At 43.2% G+C, this 13,130-nt stretch overlaps 1 protein-coding gene across 1 annotated transcript in view; it reads left to right on the top strand.

Annotated features, from left to right (window-relative positions):
* T265_15576 (hypothetical protein) overlaps positions 1-13,130 on the top strand; it is a gene marked incomplete at both ends in the record, with an annotated part of 89,568 nt that overhangs the window by 6,650 nt on the left and 69,788 nt on the right. The gene's annotated exons all lie outside the window — the stretch shown is intronic.

Genomic DNA, 13,130 nt, shown 5'->3' with positions numbered 1-13,130 from the left:
TTTAGCTGATAAACAAATATATATATTTTTTCATTCACGTTAATAATCTTGCGATTGCAAAGATTGGGCTGGACTGTTTGAAAACCCGGACTGAAAAGCAGTATGTTAATTAAGACTATAAATGTGGTTTCCAAATGTCCAGTTAGAACTTTCCACGACAACCCAGCTATCTGCAGCTGAGTTCTATGTGCCTTCAAATTTTCAAATTTGGTCAAATATCAAACCGAATTTCACAAATCAAGGGCGTCACAACTATCAGGTTGCATTCCTAAATCCGATTGTTTGCGTCCAGAAACCTATCCGATCAGCGAAATTTATTCATTTTCCTATTTTGAATAGGCAATATACTTGTGACAGATATTCATGGTTTCACTACGTGGTCAAAATTACAAATGGAATAACGAAATAGTCACCATTTTTTGCCAAAATTCTTACTTTTTCCAGGAAATGTTAAGTTGAATTTAGAAGTGCATCATCTATTAAATATTATTCTCAACGACCCAGGTTAAGAGAACATTTTGGGGATAACGAATTTGTTCGAACGTCTAATGAATATGACTTAATACACTCATGTAACTTTGGAATTTTCGAGAGCACTTTCTGCAACAGGCTTTGTCGAAATCGAAGCGCCCGAACTGGGAAAGAACAAGAGCATTATAGTGACGTTGAATAACCTCAAATGAAGTTAATACTATGTTCTATTTTGAAGTAAAGCGGAACGTCAAACGAAAGGTCAAACAATTTAGCCGCACCCCTATTTTACAGCTTCCGCTCAAAACACGACGACATAACTTTTTGCGATTTTCATGCGTGAGTCTGAACTCGTCTGATGATTAAATCGGATGATCAAAGCAAGTTGATCAAGAAAGGGTGACTTCGCTCGTAAACAAAGTTTTTTGCATATCTAAACTATAAATATACCAATTTTGGCCGGGAACATGTGGGAATTCGAAATAGGAACTTACGTTGCTTCAAATCTGAATTCCAGATTTACGGTGGAATGACAAGGCATTGCTCAGTTCATCGAAGTTTTGCCGATAGTCATGAGTTAATGAATATGGTCGGTGTAGTCGGTCTATATTAACTGCTAAAGATTGTCCCCGCTTAATCTTCATGTAACACCTTGCAAGGTTTCATATCAAATGGCTTCCCATTGTTCCTGAAAGGCCGCTGCATCTCTCGCTTGTGATGAACAATTTTTGGTTGTCTGGTGTCGTCTAATTAAAATGACTTAAAAATTTACTTAACATAGTGCAGACGCTCTACAGAACAGTAGGTGCGCCAATTATTCCGACTTGAGTGCACAAACCAGCTAGCATTAGAAAAAAAACATTAGAAACAATAATGACGTTTATTTGCAAGCATGGAATCAGCCCATTGGTAATTTTATTACAATTTCTACCACTCACTTGAGAGAATAGCATGATGTAAAAAATTTCCAACATACGAGTGGTTTATCCTCTTTTCAGCCATCGCATAACAAACAATGGTAACTGCGTTGTCATATGAAGAGCTCATTGTTGTGCCAAAATGTTTAATTGGTCTCATCTGAGTCATCTCACTTTACACCTTAATCGTTTGGTGGAAGCTGTGCCACAGCAAGAAAAGCATGTGGTGAACAATATTCTTTGGCTTTGAAGCGTAGAAGCCCAACAGTCGGTCATTTGGTAAGACGACTGCACAGTCCTCAAAAGTTACACTCTGCATCGGAACGCGTGTGTATCGTCCATCAGCCTTGCTCTGCACTTCTGTTTAAATGCAATTTTTTCTCGGACCTGCTTTGACCCGTTACACTCATCCTTAATTATACGTCCGGCTAAACGCAATCATTGCTTCCACAATCGGCTGACGTGTTTCAGCTGATAAAAACGTAGCAGCTGTATTTTGAATACAAAACACCTGAATCCTCAATAAATATTGGTTTTCTACCTAGCGATTTCCCTCTAACTTGTTTGGACTAGCGACCCTCGAGGATGGTCGTACAATCCACACAGACAGTGTGCTTTACAAAGTTTAACCAGTTAGAGCTAAACAACACATTCGATTTGCTCCCATAATTCAAACGATCGTCTTCAGAACAGATTACCGATATCTGGATGGCTGATGCTCTCCCATTGATCGAAAATAAACCGAGAGTTTGCAATCTAGCTCATAATATGCATGAATGAAATCCGGAAAAAAATATCTAGCCGGTTGTCATCCAATTTGAGCTTTAGAAGCCTCCTCCAAAATGTTTCATGGTTTAGCACCTTACTCGCCAAAAACTATGGGATTAGGTGACAAGTGGAAATGTGGAAATAATGCAATCACTTTTAGGAATGGCACACTTTGAGGAATGGCAAGGCAAAAGATGAATCGCCGGCAATTTTTTGGATTTGGAGAAGTACCAGGAGGGTAGAATTATTCATCCTGATGTCACGATTCAACCGAAAACTGAACTACGGTATCTCCCATTGTGAACGGTGAGTCAAGATTTACTTGGATTTTTCTCCGTGTGACTCTGCATCCGGCTTAATTTAGTAACTTGTTCAGTTCACTACAGACTCCATAGGGCCATTAACCAAAGCAAGCTCAAACAACACGGATATGACCCGATTTTCTTGGTGCACTTATGAACAAAACGAAAAGCGTGACTTCTGTTAACATACGACTCTAAATTGAACGAAAGTGTGCCGGATTGCGCACCGAGGTCCCACCTACTAATGCGCAGGTCGGTTTGGATTAACTAAGAAGACAATAAATGAAATGCGGTCAATTTGACTTTAACCGCTATCGCTCCAATAATGCGCCTTATACTGAGGCGGATGGAATGGCGCTTGTCAGGCCGGTCCATAATCATTGGCTTTTGCCGCAAGCACTGAAAAACACCTCTTCAAATCAAACCACCTACGAAGGGTTCCCGTAATGAATGTGAAATTCTGACCGCGCTGACGATGACCATGTACATAGGTAGTCCATTTTCATAAACAATATATTATCTTAGGTATCGGTCACAGTTATGCTGACATCATCGCCTACCACAGTGACACTCTTGCTTGCATTCTGAATCAGCAGAAACCAAAAATGCTGTCCAGACCATGACCGATGCGTCAAAATTATTACGAGCATCTGCTCCGCGCCCAACTCACCCAAACCCAATTGAACAGTAACAAAACTGAGGTAATTATTCGACCGCCCAGGGCTTGATATGTGGTAGAACATATCTCAATGATGGACCTGACAGCTAATTATATCCTGCACCGATTTGGCAAATGCGTTCAAGATTATTTGCAAAATGCATTCGGATCACAATATGTGAACCATGGTTTTTCCATTCACTACGCACTGTGCTCTGCGAATCCCTTTACTTTGTCTTGACGGATTGCGTTGCTTGCACATTCATACTCAAATACATGGAAAGCGAGGATTTCTGCGGCAGAAAACAGTTTTGCACATGACTGAAGCCAGTAAAGCCGCTTTCTACGCTTCGTCTATTACCTGTATCTGAGAAGATGCGTTACCCTGAAGTCAGGCTGACAGATGAAGCACTCGAAAGAATATCCGAGAATGGAATCACTTACGCCTATGCCTCACCTTGTCGCATCAAAACGCATCCAACCAGCCCTAGGTCTTCTATACCCTTGTTTTGCCTATCGGAATGTGTTGTTCACCTCCATCGGGGAATAAGAGATGGTTTCAGGTACCTGACCGATATCGCCTCACAAAATACCTGATTATATACCTGCACATTATTTTGGAGCCAGTCAAGAGAAAATTGTCGACACATATCATCATCATTAGAGCAAGGCTCAGACTCAGCAAAATCTGTGATGTCAGTGGCGCTTCATTGCCTTTGGGAATAATTGGTGTTTGTTGAAAAGAATTGCAAGAGTAGGTCCACATGAGACATTTGATTTAATTCCATTTTGCTGAATATCAATAGTCTTCAGGTCACACACTGTGTGAATTTTATTCTAACTCTGAGCTACCTTGTTATGGCTGTAGTGTGACCGGCTTCGCCAAAATATTCACCGTTTCACAAGTGGAAAACACTAGCGCACCGTGGTCGGATGTGTCTTTAAACAATATTTTTACTGCAACTGATCACAGGCCGTGAGAAGATAAACATTTTTGGACTTGTCTCACAATGATGATGACGTTTCTTATGAAAGCATATTTCTTGATATTTTATCCCTATGTGCAAAATTGGACAAAATTTGGGAAACTCCACATTTTAATTGTTTTCGGGTTAGGTAGCCGAGGTTGCTTGTTTTTGGTTTAGTATCTATACTCGTGACTTGTGCTGAATGACGTCTACATCATTAAAGTCACGTTTTCACATTGTTCATGAGTGCACTCAGCAAATTGGGTCACATCCATATTGTCTGTGCCGGGTCAGTGAATTTCGTACAGAATAAACGGCAGCGTTTGTGAAAGGCTCACTGTGAGAAGCAGCACCCGTTCTAAACTAAATTTGGTGGCTAGTTGTGCGCCATTTTCCACACGCAATATACTAGAATCCAACTATTATAACGTGGCCACTGGAAATGTAAGCACAATATTGTACAATATTGCACTATTTGAGTTGAAATCAGCTAAAAGTGCAAATTATGTGTAATCGGACATTGTGACATTGCGTAGTGAAATATAGTATTGGGTGTTGTGTTTGAACAATCTTTCCAACGCCCCATGATCTGATCCAACCGCACTTTTCTTGAGATACAGGGATGCATGAATCGAGACTCTCAGAATTAACGAGGTCAACTAATGCGTTATTCTGAACCAGCGCTTTATCACAACGCTTAATATCCACAGTGTGTCCCTGCTCGTGCCACACTGAAATCGTCCTCGCGCACATTTTCGCGATGGACTCAGATTCGTGAGAAATAGTGAACCCAAACTCTGTATGTTTGTATTATCTGATGAGCCTGGGCTCATTCATGTGGGCCAGTTCAATTTTATGAGGATGCCTGACACAAGCACCCGCTGTTCCAATTCGACGGGTGGAAAGTGCAGACGACGTTCGACAGAGATCGGCACGTGAATCGAACAAGAGGAACAAGATCTTAGGCTGGACGCGATTCCATTTAGGTTCTCCACTGGCCCAACACTTGGCCACCCACCCTAACACAAAATCCCTCGGTCGACAGGTATCAGAGATTTAGCTGATTTGTTTTCCCTCCGCCTTAAATCTCGGCCAACCTTGTAACCTAGTCACTTGGCCTGACGGAGCTTCTGCACCAAATGCGAAGCTTTGCCGTGGAATAAATTTAATGATTGTTACCACACATTTCCGGGTACGAATCTACAGATATTCCTCGATTCCGCGCCGTTATGTGGTAAGAGCTGGGTGGTTAGTGCTGGGAGGTCCACAAAGCCTTAGGTTTTGATTGAGCCGGTCGCTGGCATTTCTTTCGACCATGGGATGCTACTAAGCACTTAAGAGGGTTCACACCAAAGAGGGAGATGTACTGAACTCGAGTTTTTCTCGTCAGCGATGCATATGCAGTGGCCATGCCGGGGTTTGAACTCCGGACACCTGACATGTGAGGCAAACGTTTCACCAATATTTTACCAACGCACTTTGGACGCATCTGAAATCCAACGTCAAAAAGCCTATACGTGGTGCCACGGATACCGGAAACCCGCCTCGCAAGTCAGGTATCCCGATTTAAAACCCCGGCAGGGTCATCGGATACGTAATGCTGATGATCTCTAATTAGAGATAAAGTTGGCTTTGGTGATTGCCCCGTCTGATGTGGATTCACCCGAGTAATTGTGCCAGAACAGGAGGACGACTGTTCAAACGAGAGTGGTGCGAACTTGAACCTAAGAGGGTTATTGGTGGGTCATTGGAAATGAGTCAGACATGTCACTCATTAAACGCGACTTTTCGGATACGATGTAGTCGATGGTGCTGGCTCCTAACGGATGGGAACCTAGTTCGGAATGATCTCTGCCTTGAGTACCGGATTCAAGAAGCTAGCCTAAAGTATCTGAGGGCCATTTGCTTTGTGGTTAGTGGAAAAGGGGGAAAGTGGAGCATCGGTTCCCAGTAGGTAGTTAGTTTGCGGCTAGTTCTAGATGAATTCCAATTTGTTGCATTCATACTGGTAGATAATCTCATTTTTTGGAGCATTCCGCAATGGCAATCCATACAGAGACATCAATGTTTTGTTCCGTTCGAGTTGCTAGGTCGATGCATCGTCGTTCTGGCGAGGAATATAAGGAAAAATCCCTTGTGATCCTGTCTTTCAGACTTGGGGAGCAACTGCCAGATCCGTTTTGACGTTTTGGATGGCACTAAGAGTCACTCTGTGTAGCCTAAATCACGTTGACGTCTCCGGAGTCAGTTTTTTCCCATTTTCCTTCCTGGGGCTTCTTCAGTTTGGTTTTTCTCTGGATCCTTCGACATATTTTGGCTTAAACTCCCTCAGTAGCATGTGATGGGTTGGTTTTAAGAAAGTAAAAATCTCGCGCGGTGGATTTCGTGACAGTCAAATTTGGACGTACATAAATGGTTTTCATGGAGGTCCTCAGGCCTTCTATGGTATATGGTATGCATCGGTTTGGTCGGAATTAATAGTAAACATTGAAAAATTCGACGAATAATTATTGGTCAAGTTTGGACGTAATATGGTATTTATTAGGTTGTCAAAAGCCCTTCGACAAACTGCTACCGACTTTGCCTTTTTGGGGCTAATCAGTTAGGCCTAGCACGCGAGTATTCATCTCACCGGTGAAGTTCTGCAACCGCAGAACCTTTCCTGCTTGATCGGTGTCTTAGACATTAGAGTGCAGATTCACTCCGAAGATTGTTAACCGACTTTGCCTCTGATGGTACACTTGTTCACAAATTCGTCTGGGTGCGCCATTCGTCTGCGTGCGCAAGCATATCCACTATACTTTTGGGGAACATCGAATTGAAACACGCCCACCTAATTTCTTTCAGTAGCTGAGTCCGATGAGCGTCATTTCATCGTCTCCACCTTTTTTCTGATCAGTATCGAATGCTAAGATGTCCAACACGCGGAACCCCATTTGGAGGCTATAGAACGTGTGATCTGGATTACGAGTTTGGAGAATACACACCGTAGTTACATTCAGAAGTAAAAACTGTAAGGTAATTCCATACATGTTTTAGCACTCCTGCCTTTGGCGGTACAAAACATCGTCCAAAAGGCGTGAGGTATGATGTCTCGGGTAAATTTTTCCCTGGGATTCTGCTACTGAAACAAAACTGTCTAGCAAATATGGCTTCTGAGCCCCAACGTGTGTTATCGAAAGCACTGGAATTTAAAATCGAACGAAATGTCCAGTCTTTACATACAGAATGGATTCCTAATTACGTGCATTTTTTTTCCAAGCCTCCGTTGAGATCTCAGTGCCGCTGAACCGAAGTAAGCCCTTTTTGATTGCGACTAGGATGAATAAGTCGATGGATAGGCTCTCTAGTGCGCGAACACCACCATCCATTGAAGAAGATTCCGAGTGATGATGAAACTTGGGACAATAACCCACGATGTTTTGAGTTCCTAACGGTCAACACAAAAGCAAATTTCTCAGAGATAATTTGACGTGTGTATTATGCTAGTGAAAATAGACGGAGCAGGCCGGTTCCCCTGTTGGTTGTCTGGAAGACGTAGGCTTCCGCGTAGTACACAAATTTATCGTGATCAGCAATGTACAGATAACGGATCCGCATGATGGTTTGATTAATTTGCACTCATTTTGGCCAAAATTCACTGTGTTCTTCCAAGCCCGGAAAATCTGTTCGAAATCACTGGAATATATGTACAAAGGGAATGTAATCCGGTTCTAGGAGTTCATCTTTCCACTTCAAAGGAGCCCCTAGGAGTAGTTCCCCTAAGAATGTTCCGATTTCTCCCGCCACACTCGCAGTTACTGGTGAATAATTTTGTCAACTTTGCTGTTTTTCACACACATCGGATTTCACTTCTCAAGACTCAATTAACCAGGTGAGGTTTGCTTGAAAACCTTTTTCCCACAACGACTAGCCTGCGTTCCTATCTATACTTTTCAGGACACCATGCGTTTGTCACATAAGAATTCCCAGAGCAATGTTCTAATTGAAATCTGCGGAACTCTGCTCTGCTTACGACTGTCACTGGCGGTTTATTTCTCATATTCGATCACATTCTTTTATTCTACAGGATTGTTGTCCGTCAGCTTCCTATCGTTTTTTTGTTTAAATGTAGGCCCTGTCTTATCAACAGTTGTGAACTCTGTGCACCTGTGCGAACATGGAATAGGTGTGGTCAACTGTGGATGACGGGTAGCAAATAGCGAGCGACTGTGGGTGAGGTTCCACAATGCACTTCATCATGCTGCATACTGGTTTGGAGACAGTCTCGATTCGGTATTCGGAAGAACTAACTCACCCTCGATAGACTAACTGACCATACTGCATCGGTAACGGTGGCTTGGCCACGTGATGCGTGTCAGTCGACCGACTTCCTCCGAGGGTTGTTTTCGCACAACCACGTGGAGAGTGGATACGAGCCAGGGGCGGTCAAACGATGGCTTGCCTGCGAAGTATAAAAGCCGCTACCAGCAAACTCAGGTGCGCTGGTCTTTGCCGCCTTCCTGGATGGCGACCCATAGACGAGCCACATGAATGGTTGGAGACATTATTATACTGAGAACTGACCATGTCAATTGGGTTCCGTTCACCTCAAAGATAGAATAACATCAAAATTTACCGACCTAATACAGTTGTCTGAGGTCAGGGTTGCTTCTCAATCAATTTTAATATCATTTCAGATGTACCAAGCACTATGAATTCTGTGATAAAGAATGCGCGTAATAACGTCTAATGATGTCTAATGGGCTAGAATTTGATTCTTCCAAAAAGAACCTTCTCTTTGAATTTATTTCCATCTCGAAACTGCGGGAATTCGACAGAGGGAGGTTGTACCGGTCACCACAGTTGATTAGCGCATACACGTCCACCGTCTCCCTCAAGTTTCGTTTTTGTTCCATATGTCACAACTTGCATCACGAAAAAACAGCGTGACATGAATAAGAACTCTGGTCAACTGTGGGTTATGTGAACTCGTTCAGGGCACAAAATGTATTCGCATTGTTTTTTCACGATCCAGTCAACCTATATTAGGACAGCACACGGTCAACCAACAAATAGTGGGCACAGTCGACACACTCAACACAGCGGCGAACGCTCGGAAGTCGCTCGGACGACGACGCTTCACACAGCACCTTGACCTGAGTCCCTTTAAACCTATGCACGACTAACTGGACGGGAAAAGCTACTTCGAACATTCGCAGGACCCACTGTGCAGGAAGTGTCGGGACTAAATATAGTTTAGATTTAACGACAACAGGCAGGCCAGACTTCAACACGCACGGTCAAGGCATCCTTTCAAAGCAAGTGCGAACAGCAAAACTCAGCGTCGTCCACCACAACTTATGAAACGCAAAACTCAATAAGTCCCTTTCGTGCGTGGTCACCGGTTAGATAACCTGTTCAATGTTAGTGTTATTCATCTTCTCGCACAACACCTAATGAAAAACAGCCATTATAAAAATTTCTGAGCCCGACGTGAGCCCGCACATTTGCTTGTTGATCATCATCGGCGTAACAATTGCAAGCAAGTTACACCGTTCAATGGAGTCAGCTGTTGCAGTAATGAGCAGGAAACCCGTGCCGGTTGAAAAAAAATTACCAGCAGGTGTCCAGATGTCCAGCGAGTGATACCAGAAAAAGTAATCACAGAAGAATACAAGCTTTGTTTGCTACCTTCGCTTTTCTCATAAGTTTTAACTAGGACAATCTAAATACTCATGCTCGATGAAGAACCTTCATGAGCTTTTGAGTTACCTGAGGTTTGTTGGCCAATCTTCCGGACTCTAGGATAGACTAGCGTGTGTTCAATCAGTATACCGAGTTAACTAAATCTTCAAGCTTAGCAGATTGCATCCCGAAATCGAAACAGCCACTGCACCAAGCCACCGCAAGTTTATGGGAAACGCTCGGTCGCATTCAGAGTACCCAGTGTGGTCAACACAGGTCCGTTTGCCGATCACACTATTCCTTCCACTTGTTTTGTTGCTGATTCGTTGACGTCGACCCTCATTAGCCACGTTTAGGAGGCCACAGTTTTTGAGGACATGAAGTCATCTACTGCACGTCCACGTCTCAAGTGCGCACAACAAAATGCCTCTTGCTGTAGCCTGATACGCATGCCCCTGGCAATTTGGGATACGCCGACATAGATGTCTCAAACTAACGAACGGAACCCGACGCCTAGCAAAACCGCCTTCGTGTATCTACCATCGGAACCTGACTTCACACATACTACGCTAAGTCATGTCGACATGAAAGCAACGTGCATAATTATTTTAGTTATCCTCCACTTTACGCCACCCTGCACCGTGAAATTATGTTGCTGAACGTTCAGGTCTAATGAACGTTCTTACTCAGAGCCACTTTCGCACAATAAATGGATCAGTGATCCAGTCCACACATAATTCCATGGTGCACATTGAACAGGCAACTTGGAGCCTCAGTTTGATGACTACTGCTTTAAAGAGAATAATGATTGGTCGTTCTAAATCTTGGTCGGTTCAATAGGGTTAGCGGTATGGTCGCAAGTCTATCACTGTGTTGTCGCAAGGACATCATACGCGCAAAACTACCCTGGAAAACAACTCTCAGACTAGCTCTTATAGGGCTTGAACAGTTGAGCGCAAAGCTGATGACGACGGGTGGACAATGTTAGCCTCCAGGAATTCCAGAGATATGGTCTCTGACAGCGATGTCGAACGGTTGTTTTGAACACCGCAAAGCTAATAGCGCCCACGTACTGCTCTAGATGATGCACTATGTTTGGAAAGAAAAAAACAGCAGTCCACGTGCATGCCTTCATTTTGAGTAACTGCCTTCCCGTGATGCGACTGAATGCTGATGATCCGTAATAGCGCTGAAAATTTTGCACCTACACGTAAGTGACACTTTTGTGGCACGAATTCACTATGGCCGTTAATGTACGTAAAAGTAGCTGTTTCTTGACTTGTCTTCGCAGTGAGTCTGCTTGCGAGTCCTTGTTTCCAATGACAGAGCGTTTACTAAAAGTATGTATCACTCAGGGTTAACAAAAGTTATTGTGGGAATATAAAAACACGATTGAATGAAACCAGATGAAATGAGAACTCAAGCATGACCGGCTAGTGACTCAAATCGTCCAATCATAGATTATGTGATGAGTCAGCTGGTGACCAAGGTTATGAAAACTAATGATTGGGAGATTCAATGTTAAAATCGCTGTAAGGAGGTGGTTGCATGAAAGCTACAGGCAAGTCGAGGCCCCACTTGGAGCGAAGCCTTGTGAAATTAGAAATAACCTGCATTTATCTACGGAAATTTACACCCAACATCATGACTCCATCCACTAGGGAATGCTAATTCTCTCACAGAATGAAAGGTTTAGTGAGACCTTTGTTGGTTGGTCGGCTGGGTGATGATAAATTGGTCGGTGCGCACATTGAAAACAAGCTGGCATCCCTCAACTTTATTTGCGCTCTCATATTGGGATACAGAAACGTTCGACTGGAAGAAGCTTGTTTAGAGTGACAAGTTACCGGGTACGTTGAAGGATTGGAATTTCCAAAGTTTATTCTGGCAAATTTGGTTGCACGATGGTGATTTTGAGGTCGTTACTTTGAATCGCTACAGACGGACCCACGATCAACTCGTCTTAGCAACTTGGTAACGACATGAACTTTTGATGAAGCATGGTTCAACAGTTTTTATGGGATTTTGGAGTGTGCCTTAAACGAGGCCGTTGCTTTTTGGTTAGGAGGTTGTCAGTGCTAACGGTCACACTTGACAATCGCGTCTATGGGCAGTCAAAGTCAGCAATTCATTCAGCGATACACTATGTAACGTTGATTTTAGTGACGCGAAAATTATGGTGTCGTCGTTAGTGCTGGATAATTTAAATGTAACAAGCATCAGAGAATGGCTTGGAGTCAAAACCGTTTGATATCAAAGCTACGTCGCTGAGTACAGAAACCCTGTTATTCGAACCAGAATAGTAGACAATGTTGTAGGAACCATTCGTATGCGATTTCGTGAACATAGTACTCGTTTGCTCATCCTTACATCTTGATAAAGGTGTGAGGAGTAGACAAACTTTGTGAACGCAACGTCCTTTGGATTGAGCTGGTACAAATTTATGGAGGAAGCCGATTTTTTCTTCAAAAGTTGCGCATTAAACCTATCTTGTCCAGACCTTACATGAAAGTGTTTTCGAAAAATCTGTTAAAATGCCTTGCTCACGGGAAGATTGCTAGGAACATCTCACAGTCTTCCAAATGTATACACCGAAGCAGTTCGAACTTTTGTCAATATTGTACTTTCTGGTTGAATAAGAAGTAGTTCATTCACAGATGTCCTAAACAGTCTGCGCTTATTAAATAACCATGCCCGGTCTCCGTTGGGGACATCTTTATCCATCCAAATGTAAAGAGCTTATGGCTTGACCCGTAATTTGTCTGCCTGGTGATTAGACGTTGAAATCCGCTTTCGACAGTAGAACTGAAGGATTCCGACCCACGCTGAGTTCGGGCAGCAGTCGGACGTCATTAGTGCAGCGGAACTATTGCACAGTTTTCGAGAACTTTCACAGAAAAATGTATCTAGCGCCAAAGTCTTCGTGGCTTAGGCCATGTATTGCGCTCTCCGAGCAATCGTTTGCTATGTTCCGAGCCAAATTGAAGTTCGCGGAGCCGGAGAGATGGCCATCCCTTGACCTAGCAAAGCGGCAGGAAAGAGATAACGAGGAGTCTATGCGCTGTCTCTGTGACTCGCCTTCCAAGGTGGAGACAGCGTGAAGCCAATGCACATTGTTGGGTACGCTGCAAGATGTGACTGGTAATCAATGACAATGGCATTCTTGTCAATTCTCTATCCTGAATGACTGTGTGGATCTGTGTAGCCACCTTGTAAATTTTGTGATAGATCTGCATCAACTCAACTTTTGTTTTGTTTTTCACAACCGGACTTTCAAATCATCATGATTGTACGGTAGTGAAGCTTCCTTGTTAAGTACTGATGTTTGCCGTCGATGATGATGATGATAACTCGACATGTCTGCATTGATGTCCACATG

Source organism: Opisthorchis viverrini (assembly GCF_000715545.1).
Source record: "Opisthorchis viverrini unplaced genomic scaffold opera_v5_634, whole genome shotgun sequence".
NCBI lineage: Eukaryota > Metazoa > Platyhelminthes > Trematoda > Opisthorchiida > Opisthorchiidae > Opisthorchis > Opisthorchis viverrini.
Note: the sequence above shows the minus strand (reverse complement) of the source record. Positions and strands in the feature narration are given on the sequence as shown.